Here is a 13,461-nt window from a genome sequence, read left to right as displayed (position 1 = left end):
CTTGTTATTTTGTTTGTTTGGCTTTATCTTCTTTTGCCAAGTGGATGGACAAGAATGCCTAAGAACCTCCTATAGCTATCTATGCTTTTCTCGTCTCAAACTCTATTCATGCTGCATCACAAAACTTGATCAAGTCAGATTCGAACCACTCTGTGTGAGGAGCGCTCGGAGTCCCTGATTCATCATAGACTTAAACTTCCAAAACCTCTTTATGAATCTCGGTCTGACCGATACCCCATTTTCGGTCCTACCGAGTTCATTAAGTTGATCTAGGTTTTTGATCTCGGTGCAACCGATTTGAACTTTTCGGTCACAGCGAGTTGCAATAACTGTACACAGTTTTGCATCTCGGTGCCACCGAGTTGTTCCACTCGGTCACACCGACAGGGTCGGGCTATATATACTGACGGGCAGAATTTTGGAAATTTCTCCGAAACCTCCTCGCCCGCGCGATAGCCTGCTCTGCCCTCGAGGTCTCCGGATCGTCTCCTCGCCGCCAGCAGCCTCCAGTCGCTGGTCTTCGCCGCCGTCAACGGATTTCTGCCCCGCCGTTGCCGCCGTAGCAAGTCCACGCCGAACTAGGGTATGGACTTTATCATTGTGCTATTCCTTAATCTGATTCCTAGCACATTGTGATCATCATGAATCTTGCCACAATTGATAAACTTCTATCCAGTCAAAACGCTCGTAGATTAGGTTTAATTCGAAAATTTTAGGGTTAGGTTTCTGCCGAAACCATCTCGGACCCACCGAGTTGAAAAACTCGGTCCCACCGATCTGGCTTTTGCCATTGCACAAGTTAAACTCGGTCTGACCGAGAATAACTTATCGGTGCGACCGATTTTGGAATTCTGTGAAACCCTAGCAGTCTCGGTGCCACCGAACTATGACTCGGTCTGACCGAGTTCACCAGTTCTGGTGCCAAAACTGCTTCGGTGTCACCGAGTTTGAAAATCGGTAGATCCGAGATGCTTTCTGTGGAAAACTAAAACTAAGTTTTTGAATTAATCTTTTGCAAAAAACCTCTGTTTTTTTGTGATGCTCATCCACTCTATCTTATCCATGATCTATTCACAGGGTCAGCAGTCAGTTTGCAACATGTCTGATCAAAGTGACAGCCAGAACCTCTCAGAGCAGCAAGTTGTGATGAGTGAGGGCACTAGCCCCTCAAGTTCTTCTGATGATGGCAGCAGGAGCACACCCAGCAATCTGCCTAAGGCTGCCACACGTCAAAGGAAGAAGAGAACGTCTGATTCTGAGGATGAAGACTATGTGGCAGAGGAAGAGGCCACTTCCAAGAGGGTTGAGCCAGCTCAAGGCTCAAAGCCAGGCCTGAAAATCAAGAGGCCAGCAGGCAGGCAGCCCATGTCAAAAGCTAGAGCATCAACTAAGAAGCCTGCACCTGCTCCCATTGAGCCCATTGCTGCTGAGGGTAAGAAGAGGAAAGAGAGAGTAAAGAAGACTGTAGCCAAAGTGCTTGGGAGAGCCTCCATCATGGTAGAAGAGGAGGAGGAAGAAGAGGTTGCTGCACTAGCACCCAAGGCAGCCAAACTTATGGGAGATGCCATAAGGTCAGGGGGAGCTGCATCCAAGCCCAAGGAAGCTCCTAAGGCTACATCTAAGCCTAAGACAGCTCCAAAGAGAAACACAAGGAGTATACCTGCTGCAGAAAAGAACAAGGCCCCGGTGCCTGAAGCTATTGAAGAAGAGGAAGAGAGTGTCCTTCAGAAGCTCAAGCCCAAGATCCCAGACCACAACGATGCTCATCCTATGGCTGAGGACATGAAGCTCAGGAGAGACTCAGGGCTCAGGAAATGGAGAGAAGCAGATCCATATGCTTCTAGGAGAAGGACTGCCGTGGACTACAGATTTCACACAAAGGAGCAACAAGATTTTTATGAGACTGTTTTGCTTGACAAGAAGCCAATCGTTTGCGACATGAGATGGGTCGACTGGACCTATATCAAGGAGAATGAAGAGCACTATCCAGGAGTTCAGGACAGCTTCAGAGCGTGTGGAGTAGAGGACTTTGTTGGGCAGAAGCTCACAAAGTGGAACGAGGAACTCATCATGCAGTTCTACTCCACAGCTCACTTTTATCCGGATGGCAGGATTACTTGGATGTCTGAGGGTACAAGGTACCAATCTACAGTGGCTGAGTGGGCACAGATCATCAATGCCCCAGAAGAGCAAGATGAGGACTTGGACATCTATGCCAAGAAGAAAATGGACCATAACTCCATGTCCAACATGTACAAGGAAATTCCCAGTGAAGCTCTTGACACATTCAAGTTTGGGTCAGTGCACTATCTGCTCTCAGGATTGCTTACTATCAATTGGATACTAAGGCACACTCTGTTGCCTAAGTCTGGAGATCACAAGATGATCAGAGGCCACGCGATCAACCTGCTTCATGTCTTTGACGTGCCTCAGAAATTCAAGGTCATGAGTCTCATTGTGGAAACCATTAAGAGGACAGCTGCAGATCAAAAGAGGAGCTGTGGATATGCCCCTCAGATTCAGGAGCTCATCAACTCCAAGATGGGCACGGGCATATATCTTTTGGATAAGGAACACCTGCCCATCCGTCCAGATTTTGAGAACAATGAAGTTGTGATGACAGAGAATGAGCCATCGTCTGCATAAGCATTTGCAAAGAAGGAGAAGGCGAAGAAGGAGAAAGCTGCCAGGATGCCTACTCAAGAGGAGGCATCTGAGTACTTCTTGAAGACCAAACAAGAGCAGCTCAGTTACTTGATTGCATCCTCGCTGAGAATTGAGCAAAGTCTAGCCAACCTCACCAAAAATCAGCAGAGCCTAGAGAGGATCATGGAACAGAAGTTCTATGACTTGGATGTCAAGGTAACAGAAGTCCAGTCTGTAGTGGAGCAGCTCCAGGAGGACATGAATGAGAGGAGAGGCAGGACCACAACTCATGCTTTTTCTAGAGTGCCACGAGGTCCAAGGTCGTCTGCACTGCCAGTTGCTGACACCAGAGCCACAACGTCTGCACCAGCCACTGCCTCAGCTCCAGCGTCTACCTCAGCTCCAACTCCAGCGACTACTTCAGCATCTATAGAAGCCTTCGTCCTTGGAGTGATCCGGACTCCACCACCACCTGAAGATCAAGCCTGAGCGACGACTTAGCACTATGCACTTTCTAGGAACTTTTTGGTAACTTGTTGCCAAAGGGGGAGAAGATGTATAGATCATAGGCTTCGAGAGAGAGAGTGTTGCTTTTCTCTCTTGTTTTATTTGGTGGTTTCTTCGAACTTTGTTTGCTTTTGTGTGTGAGATACTACGTCCTTATATTTGTGAGACATCGATGATCATGTGTTTGATCATAAGCCACACTTAATGTTTTCTTAATGCTTGCTTAAATATTATCATGCTATCTATCGCTTGTGATCATTCACTATTCTTGGTGATGAGTGCATGTATTTCATTCTTATCATTTTGAGCGCTCCACCAAGATGTATGTGACACGGAAGAGTAACCCATGACTCTAACTCTTTGTGCATTTGCAGTCCAAAGCAAATTCTATATATGCACAAATTTAGGGGGAGCTCTTACTTATCACATACTTCTCAAAGCGACGATATACTTCATGCTTATTATCATTTGTCGAAGCTTTGATCTATATGTTGTCATCAATTACCAAAAAGGGGGAGATTGAAAGTGCAACTATCCCTAGGTGGTTTTGGTAATTCATAACAACATATAGCTCATTGAGCTAATACTATTCCAAGATGATTATTTCAGGGAAGCTCAATGATTGGCATGGCGTGGATGTGAAAGTGGAACCCTCAAAATGTTAAGGACAAAGGATTGGCTCAAGCTCAAAAGCTCAAGACTCTTCATTTTATATTTTAGTGATCCAAGATCACATTGAGTCCATAGGAAAAGCCAATACTATCAAGGAGGGATGAGGTGTTGCTTAATGAGCCTCTTGCTCCATGTGCTTAATGATATGCTCCAAAACCCTCAACTACTTTCCCATATCTCCATATGACCTAAACTCTAAGCCAAACTCGGTCCTACCAATTTTTCCTATCCGGCGCCACCGAGTTTCTATTGTCATTAGCCACTGCCAAACCCTAGCAATTCGGTCCTACCGATAAGGATCTCGGTCCCACCGAGATGGGGTTGCAAACTCTCTGTTTCCCTTTCGTAATTTTTCGGTCCCACCGAAAGAGCGAATCGGTCCCACCGAGATTGCAATGTAAACTCAGTGTTTCCTCTTTGTAACTTTTCGGTCTCACCGAGTTCCACTCGGTCTCACCGAAAGAGCAAATCGGTCCCACCGAGTTTGCCTGACCAACTCTCTGGTTTTAGCTAATTACCAAACTCGGTCTCACCGAGTTTGTGTAATCGGTCTCACCGAGATTATGTTATGCCCAAACCCTAACTGAATCGGTCCTACCGAGTTGCATGTCAGTCCCACCGAAATTCCTAACGGTCACTAGGTTTACTACTTCGGTCAGACCGAGTTTATTTATTCAGTCCCACCGAGATTGGAAATCTGTGTAACGGTTGGATTTTGAGTGGAGGCTATATATACCCCTCCACCTCTTTCTCATTCTATGAGAGAGCCAGCAGAACACACACATCATTCCTACTCATATGTTCTGAGAGAAAACCACCTACTCATGTGTTGAGACCAAGACATTCCATTCCTACCATATGAATCTTGATCTCTAGCCTTCCCAAGTTGCTTTCCACTCAAATCTTCTTTCCACCAAATCCAAATCCTATGAGAGAGAGTTGAGTGTTGGGGAGACTATCATTTGAAGCACAAGAGCAAGGAGTTCATTACCTACACACCATTTGTTACTTCTTGGAGAGTGGTGTCTCCTAGATTGGCTAGGTGTCACTTGGGAGCCTCCGACAAGATTGTGGAGTTGAACCAAGGAGTTTGTAAGGGCAAGGAGATCGCCTACTTCGTGAAGATCTACCGCTAGTGAGGCAAGTCCTTCGTGGGCATTGGCCATGGTGGGATAGACAAGGTTGCTTCTTCGTGGACCCTTTGTGGGTGGTTGCTTCTTCGTGGACCCTTCGTGGGTGGAGCCCTCCGTGGACTCGCGCAACCGTTGCCCTTGGGTGGAGCCCTCCGTGGACTCGCGCAACCGTTACCCTTCGTGGGTTGAAGTCTCCATCAACGTGGATGTAGGATAGCGCCACCTATCCGAACCACGGGAAAAACATCCGTGTCTCCAATAGCGTTTGAATTCTCCAAACCCTTCCCTTTACATTCTTGCAAGTTGCATGCTTTACTTTCCGCTGCCAATATACTCTTTGCATGCTTGCTTGAATTGTGTGATGATTGCTTGACTTGTCCTAAAATAGCTAAAATCTGCCAAGAACTAAAATTGGGAAAAGGTTAAGTTTTTATTTGGTCAAGTAGTCTAATCACCCCCCCTCTAGACATACTTTCGATCCTACAGCCCAGCATGGTAACAGGCCGTTAACAGGCCATCGGACAGCAAAGGCTTAATTCTGTCACAGTCATAATGGGTCGTTAATGGGCCAGAATATAGGACGGGCTGGAAACGGCGCAACGGGTTAACAGGCCAGAAACGGGCCGACTCTTGCCATGGGCCGAATTTGGCCCATTAGGGTAACAGGCCAGTAACAGGCTGACTCTTGCCATGGGCCGAATTTGGCCCATTAGTGGAACAGGCCAGTAACGGACCGACTCTTGCCATGGGCCGAATTTGGCCCATTAGGGGAACAGGCCAGTAACGGGCCGAAAGTAATCGAGGGCCGAAAAGGAGCCCAAGAATGTATGGGCCATCAATAGGCCGAAAGCTAACACGGGCTGGAAACGGCCCATGTAAATCACGGGCCGTTAATGGGTATAAAGAAAATTACTGTTCATTATGGGCTAGAGTCACCGTGGGCCTTTACCTGGGCCGCCCTATTATGGCACACGAAAATCTTGTGGGCCTTTACCTGGGCCGGCCCATTATGGCCCGTGAAATCTTGTGGGCCTTTAGCTGGGCCAGCCCATTATGGTCCGCAAAATCTCGTGGGCCTTTACCTGGGCCGGCCCATTATGGTCCGCAAAATCTTGTGGGCCTTTAGTTGGGCCGGCCCATTTAAACTTGTTGGGCCATGCCACGTGTCGACGTATCGTAGGCGCCTTCTGTCCAGTGAGTGGATGACATCTGTCCCGACGATGAGCCGACACGTGTTTCCTCTAGCCAATGATGATTTTACACGTGGAAAATCCCCATTGGTCGGGGCTGTTAACGGGTTATCGGATCCAAAACCCGACCCGGTAGCTTAACGGCGTTCCGTTACGGTGGATGCCACGTGTCAGTCACCCTTGACGAAAGCACTTCTGTGATGCGCGATTTATCGTCATGGAAGTGGAAACTTCCGTGATGATAATTTTGGTAATGTCATGGAACACTTCTACGACAGCACAGGTATGACTATCTTGATTCTGTCATAAATTTGTCATGGATGTACATGCATGACAAAAAACGCGACCTACTGTGACAAACACGTATCATCACGGAAGTGTATTTTTTTGTAGTGCTACTAGCTATGGACCCATAGGTCAGTGGTAAACTACTCGCGCTTCATCGGAAGGGCAATAGAGTTGATGTAGAAGCCCTCCATGATCGAATCCCCCTCTTGCAGGGTGTCGGAAAAAGTCCTAGATGGGATCTCATGGGTACCGAAGGTTACGGCGGTGGAAAATATTTTGTTGGACACTTTTGGTCGTTTGGGAATATTTGTGAATTTATAAGCCGAAGATTAGGGTTGGAGGACTCCTGTGGGGCCCACAAGCCAGGGGCGCCCCCCCTAGGGCGCGCACTGAGGGCTTGTGGATCCCTCGGGACTCTTCTGATTTCCTCTCCAAGTCCTACGTGTGTCTTCTGGTCCAAGAAAAATCATCATAATGTTTTATTCCATTTCGACCCCGTTTGATATTCCTTTTCTTTAAAACTCAAAAAGAAGGAAAAACAGAAACTGGCACTGCACTCTGGGTTAATAAGTTAGTCACAAAAAAATATAAAATATCATATTAATGCATATAAAACATCCAAAACAGATAATATAATAGCATGGAACAATAAAAAATTATAGATACGTTGGAGACGTATCATAAGTCTGTATAAAACCATATGCTTTGATCACCTCATCAAAAGTGTATACTCCAACTCCCAGATGCTTGCACCAGCCCATAGATGGATCGCTGGAGTTTGCACACTTTGTTAGCACCTTTAGGATCGACCAAACCTTCTGGTTGCATCGTATACAACTCTTCTTTAAGAAATCCATTAAGGAATGCGGTTTTGCCATCCATTTGCCAGATTTCATAATTATAAAATGCGACAATTTCTAAAATGATTCACACTGACTTAAGCATCGCTACGGGTGAGAAAGTCTCATCGTAGTCAACCCCTTGAACTTGTCGAAAACCTTTTGCGACGAGTCGAGCTTTGTAGATAGGGACATTACCATGAGCGTCTCTCTTCTTCTTAAAGATCCATTTATTCTCAATGGCTTGCCGATCATCGGGCAAGTCTACCAAAGTCCATACTTTTTTCTTATACATGGATCCTATCTCATATTTCATGGCCTCAAGCCATTTATCGGAATCTAGGCTCATCATAGCTTCTTCATAGTTCGTAGGTTCGCCATGGTCTAATAACATGACTTCCAGGACAGGATTACCGTACCACTCTGGTGCAGAACGTGCTCTGTTCGGCCTACGAGGTCTAGTAGTAACTTGATCCAAAGTTTCATGATGATCATCATTAGCTTCCTCTCCAGTTGGTGTAGGCATCACGGGAAGGGTTTTCTCTGATGTGCTACTTTCCAATTCGAGAGAAGGTACAATTAGCTCATCAAGTTCTACTTTCCTCCCGCTCACTTCTTTTGAGAGAAACTCCTTCTCTAGAAAGGACCCATTCTTGGCAACAAAGATCTTTCCTTCGGACCTATGATAGAAGGTGTACCCAATTGTTTCCTTAGGGTATCCTATGAAGACGCACTTCTCCGATTTGGGTTCAAGCTTATCAGGCTGAAGCCTTTTGACATAAGTGTCGCATCCCCAAACTTTAAGAAACAACAGCTTAGGTTTCTTGCCAAACCATAGTTCATACGGTGTCATGTCAACATATTTAGACGGTTGCCTATTTAATGTGAATACGACTATCTCTAATGCATAACCCCAAAACGATAGTGGTAAATTGGTAAGAGACATCATAGAACGCACCATATCTAATAAAGTACGGTTACAGCGTTCGGAGACACCATTATGCTGTGGTCTTCCAGGTGGCATGAGTTGTGAAACAATTCCACATTGTTTTAAATGAAGGCCAAACTCGTAACTCAAATATCCGCCTCTGCAATCAAATTGTAGAAACTTTATTTTCTTACTACGATGATTCTCCACTTCACTCTAAAATTCCTTGAACTTTTCAAATGTTTCAGACTTGTGTTTCATCAAGTAGATATATCCATACCTACTCAAATTATATGTGAAGGTTAGAAAATAACGATAGCCACTGCATGCCTCAACACTCATCGGACCAGATCCATCGGTATGTATTATTTTCTATAAGTCATTAGCTCGCTCCATTGTTCGAGAGAACAGAGTTTTAGTCATCTTACCCATGAGGCATGGTTCACAAGTATCAAATGATTCATAATCAAGTGATTCCAAAAGTCCATCTGCATGGAGTTTCTTCATGCGCTTTACACCAATACGACCAAAACGGCAGTGCCACAAGTATGTTGCACTATCATTATCAACTTTGCATCTTTTGGCATCAATATTATGAATATGTATATCACTACGATCGAGATTCAACACGAATAGACCATTCATCAAGGGTGCATGACCATAAACGATATTACTCATATAAATAGAACAACCATTATTCTCTGATTTAAATGAATAATCATCTCACAATAAACAAGATCCATATATAATGTTCATGCTCAACGCTGGCACCAAATAACAATTATTGAGGTCTAAAACTAATCCCGAAGGTAGATGTAGAGGTAGTGTGCCGACGGCTATCACATCGACCTTGGAACCATTCCCGACGCGCATCGTCACCTCGTCCTTAGCCAATCTTCATTTATTTTGTAGCTCCTATTTCGAGTTACAAATATGAGCAACCGAACCAGTATCAAATACCCAGGTACTACTACGAGCATTAGTAAGGTACACATCAATAACATGTATATCAAATATACCTTTGTTCAATTTGCCATCCTTCTTATCCGCCAAGTATTTGGGTAGTTCCGCTTCTAGTGACCATTCCCTTTGTAGTAGAAGCACTCAGTTTCAGGCTTGGATCCAGCTTTGGGCTTCTTCACGGGAGCGGCAACTCGGTTGCCATCTTCTTGAAGTTCCCTTTCTTTCCCTTGCCCTTTTTCTTGAAACTAGTGGTCTTGTTAACCGTCAACACTTGATGCTCCTTCTTGATTTCTACCTCCATGGCCTTTAGGATTGCAAAGACCTCAGGATTGTTTTCGTCATCCCTTGCATATTATAGTTGATCACGAAGCCTTTGTAGCTTGGTGGCAGTGATTGAAGAACTCTGTCAATAACACTCTCAACTGGAAGATCAATCCCCATCTGAGTCAAGTGGTTATGATACCCAGACATTTTGAGTATCTGTTCACTGATATAACTATTCTCCTCCATCTTGCAGCTATAGAACTTGTTGGAGACTTCATATCACTCAATCTGGGCATTAGCTTGAAATATCAACTTCAGCTCTCGGAACATCTCATATACTCTATTACGTTCAAAACGTCTTTGAAGTCCCGGTTCTAAGTCGTAAAGCATGGCACACTGAACTATCGAGTAGTCATCAGATCGAGTCTGCCAGACGTTCATAACATCTGCAATAGATCCTGCGGCAAGTCTGTCACCTAGCGGTGCTTCAAGAAAATAATTCTTCTGTGTAGAAATGAGGATAATCCTCAAGTTACGGACCCAGTCCGTGTAGTTGCTACCATCATCTTTCAACTTAACTTTCTCTAGGAATGCATTAAAATTTAGGGGAACGGTAGCACGGGCCATTGATCTACAACATAGATATGCAAATACTATCAGGACTAAGTTCATGATAAATTAAGGTCAATTAATCAAATTAATAATGAACTCCCACTTAAATAAACATACCTCAAGTTATCTAAGTGATACATGATCCAAATCAACTAACCCATGTCCGATCATCACATGAGATGGGGTAGTCCTCAATGGTGAACATCTCTATGTTGATCATATCTACTATATGACTCAAGTTGGACCTTTCGGTCTCTAGTGTTCCGAGACCATATATGTACATGCTAGGCTTGTCAAGTTTCACCCAAGTATTATGTGTGTGCAAAACTGCCTTACACCCGCTGTATGTGAATGTAGAGTCTATCACACCCGATCATCACTAGGTGCTTCAAAACGATGGACTTTGACAATGGTGCATACTCAGGGAGAACACTTTTATCTTGAAATTTAGTGAAGGGATCATCGTATAGTGCTACCGTTGTTCGAAGCAAAATAAGATGCATAAAGGATAAACATCACATGCAATCAAAATATGTGACATGATATGGCCATCATCATCATGTGCTTTTGATCTCCATCTCCAAAGCATCATCATGATCTCCATCGTCACCGGCTCGACACCTTGATCTCCATCGTTACGTCGGGGTCGTCTCGCCAACTATTGCTTCTACAACTATTGCTAATGCATACCGATAAAGTAAAGCAATTACATGGCACTTGCATTTCATACAATAATTAAGACACAACCCTAAGGCTCTTGCCGGTTGTCGATATTACAAAACATGATTATCTCATACAACAACGTATATCACATCACGTCTTGACCATATCATATGACAACATGCCCTGCAAAAACAAGTTAGACGTCTTCTACTGTGTTGTTGCAAGTTTTATGTGGCTGCTATGGGCTTCTAGCAAGAACCATTCTTAACTACACAAAAACCGCAACAGTGATTATCAAGTTTGCTATTTTAACCTTTTTCAAGGACCGGCCATAGTAAAATTCGATTCAACTAAAGCAGGAGAAACAGACACCCACGATCCACCTTTATGCAAACAAGTTGCATGTCAGTCGGTGGAACCAGTCTCATGTGCGTGGACATGTAAGGTTGGTCCATGCACTTCATCCCACAATACCACCAAATAAAAATAATACGTTGGTGGTAAGAAGTATGACTATTAGCGCCCACAACTCCTTTGTGTTCTACTTGTGCATATCAACTATGCATAGACCTGGCTCTGATACCACTATTGGGGAACGTTGCATGGAAAACAAAAAAAATTCTACGCACATGCAAGATCTATCCATGGAGATGCATAGCTACGAGAGGGGAGAGTGTGTCTACATACCCTCGTAGACCGCAAGCGGAAGCATTTATTAATGCAGTTGATGTAGTTGAACTTCTTCGTAATCCAATCGATCAAGTACCAAACGTACGACACCTCGCGTTCAAAGAAGGATCCAGATAGATGGGTGTTTGTGCGTGTCTGTGTGTGTGTGTGTTTGTGCACGCGCGCGTGTGTGTGTGTGTGTGGGAGTGTGTGTATGTGGAGAAGAGAGACCACTAATGATGGAAACCTAGTATAGGGAAGGGGGAATGGTGTGACATATGTGTCAAAGAGAGACAAAGGCATGTGTAGTAGTGGGATAGCATGGGTGCGTGCGGGGAGCAGACTATTTGGAAGAGACGTCGAGTGTGTGTGGGAGAGGGGTGTGAGAGCGAGAAAGAGAGAGAGAGAGAGAAAGAGAGAGAGGGGGAGAGAGGGGTCGTTTGTGTGCAGAAGTGGTGTATAGATAGGGAGACAATGTTGATGTTGTTTGAAAGTGGCCTATGTACAAAGACACAAGGGAAGCGAGTCATCGTGTGTGTGATAGGGACTTCATGAGAGATCTAGAATAGATGGTGTAGAGAACAACGTGCGAGATTGAGAATGATGATACATTAGGGAGCTATGGAAAGAGTGACGACCTATATGTATATAGGGAAGGTGTTGGGCAGGTCTGCATGTGGAAGAGATAGAAAGAGGAGAGTGGTTCACAAGGAGACAAAGTGTGCTTGTTTGTAGTGGGGGTGGTGTGTGATAACCCACAAGTATAGGGGATCGCAACAGTTTTCGAGGGTAGAGTGTTCAACCCAAATTTATAGATTCGACACAAGGGGAGCCAAAGAATATTTGAAGGTATTAGCAGCTGAGTTGTCAATTCAACCACACTTGGAGATTAATTATCTATAGCAACATGATCAGTAGCAAAGTAATATGATAGTTTTGATAATAGTAGTAGCAGTAATGGTAACGGTAACAGTGATAGCAATAGTTTTGTAGCAAGTGTAATAGTGATGCTAGCAGTAGTAACTTAGCAAGAACAATATAAGATAAATTCGTAGGCATTGGATCGGTGACTTCTTGGATGATATTCATCATGAGACAGTTATAACCTAGGGCGATACGGCACTAGCTCCAGTTTGTTGATATAATGTAGGCATGTATTCCGTAAATAGTCATACGTGCTTATGGAAAGAACTTGCATGACATCTTTTGTCCTACCCTTCTGTGGCAGCGGGGTCCATATTGGAAACTAAGGGATATTAAGGCCTCCTTTTAATAGAGAACCGAAACAAAGCATTAACAAAGTGAATACATCACACTACGGTCATCACTGGGAGTGGTCCCGGTTATTGTCACTCCGGGGTTGCCAGATCATAACACGTAGTAGGTGACTATAACTTGCAAGATCGGATCTAGAACATGGATATAATGGTGATAACATAAACAATTCAGATCTGAAATCATGGCACCTAGGCCCAAAGTGACAAGCATTAAGCATGGCAAAGTCATAGCAACATCAATCTTACAACATAGTGGATACTAGGGATCAAGCCCTAACAAAACTAACTCGATTACATGATGAATCTCATCCAACTCGTCACCAACCAGCGAGCCTACGAAGGAATTACTCAATCCCGGTGGGGAGCATCATGGAATTGGCGATGGAGAAGGGTTGGTGATGACGAAGAACGAAGATCCCGCTCTCCAGAGCCCCAAACGGACTCCAGATCTGGCTTCCCGAGGAAGAATAGGAGGTTGCGGTGGCTCCATCTCATGGATCGCGATAATTCTTTCTCCCTGATTATTTTCTAGAAAAATAGGATTTTATAGCGTCGGTTTCATGGTCTGCGGGGCCACCAGGTGGGCACAACCCACCTGGGCGCGCCAGGAGAGCGGGGTGCGCCCTAGTGGGTTGTGCTCACCTAGGTGCCCCCTATGGTGGTCTTGACTCCAGAAATTCTTATTATTGATATAAAAAATCCTCGAAAAGTTTCATTCCATTCCGAGAACTTTTATTTCTGCACAAAAGCAACACCATGGTAGTTCTGCTGAAAACAGCGCCAGTCCGGGTTAGTTTAATTCAAATCATG

This window comes from Triticum urartu, chromosome 2A (genome assembly GCF_056163025.1).
Source record: "Triticum urartu cultivar PI428250 chromosome 2A, HENAU_Tu73, whole genome shotgun sequence".
Classification (NCBI taxonomy): domain Eukaryota; kingdom Viridiplantae; phylum Streptophyta; class Magnoliopsida; order Poales; family Poaceae; genus Triticum; species Triticum urartu.
Note: the sequence above shows the minus strand (reverse complement) of the source record.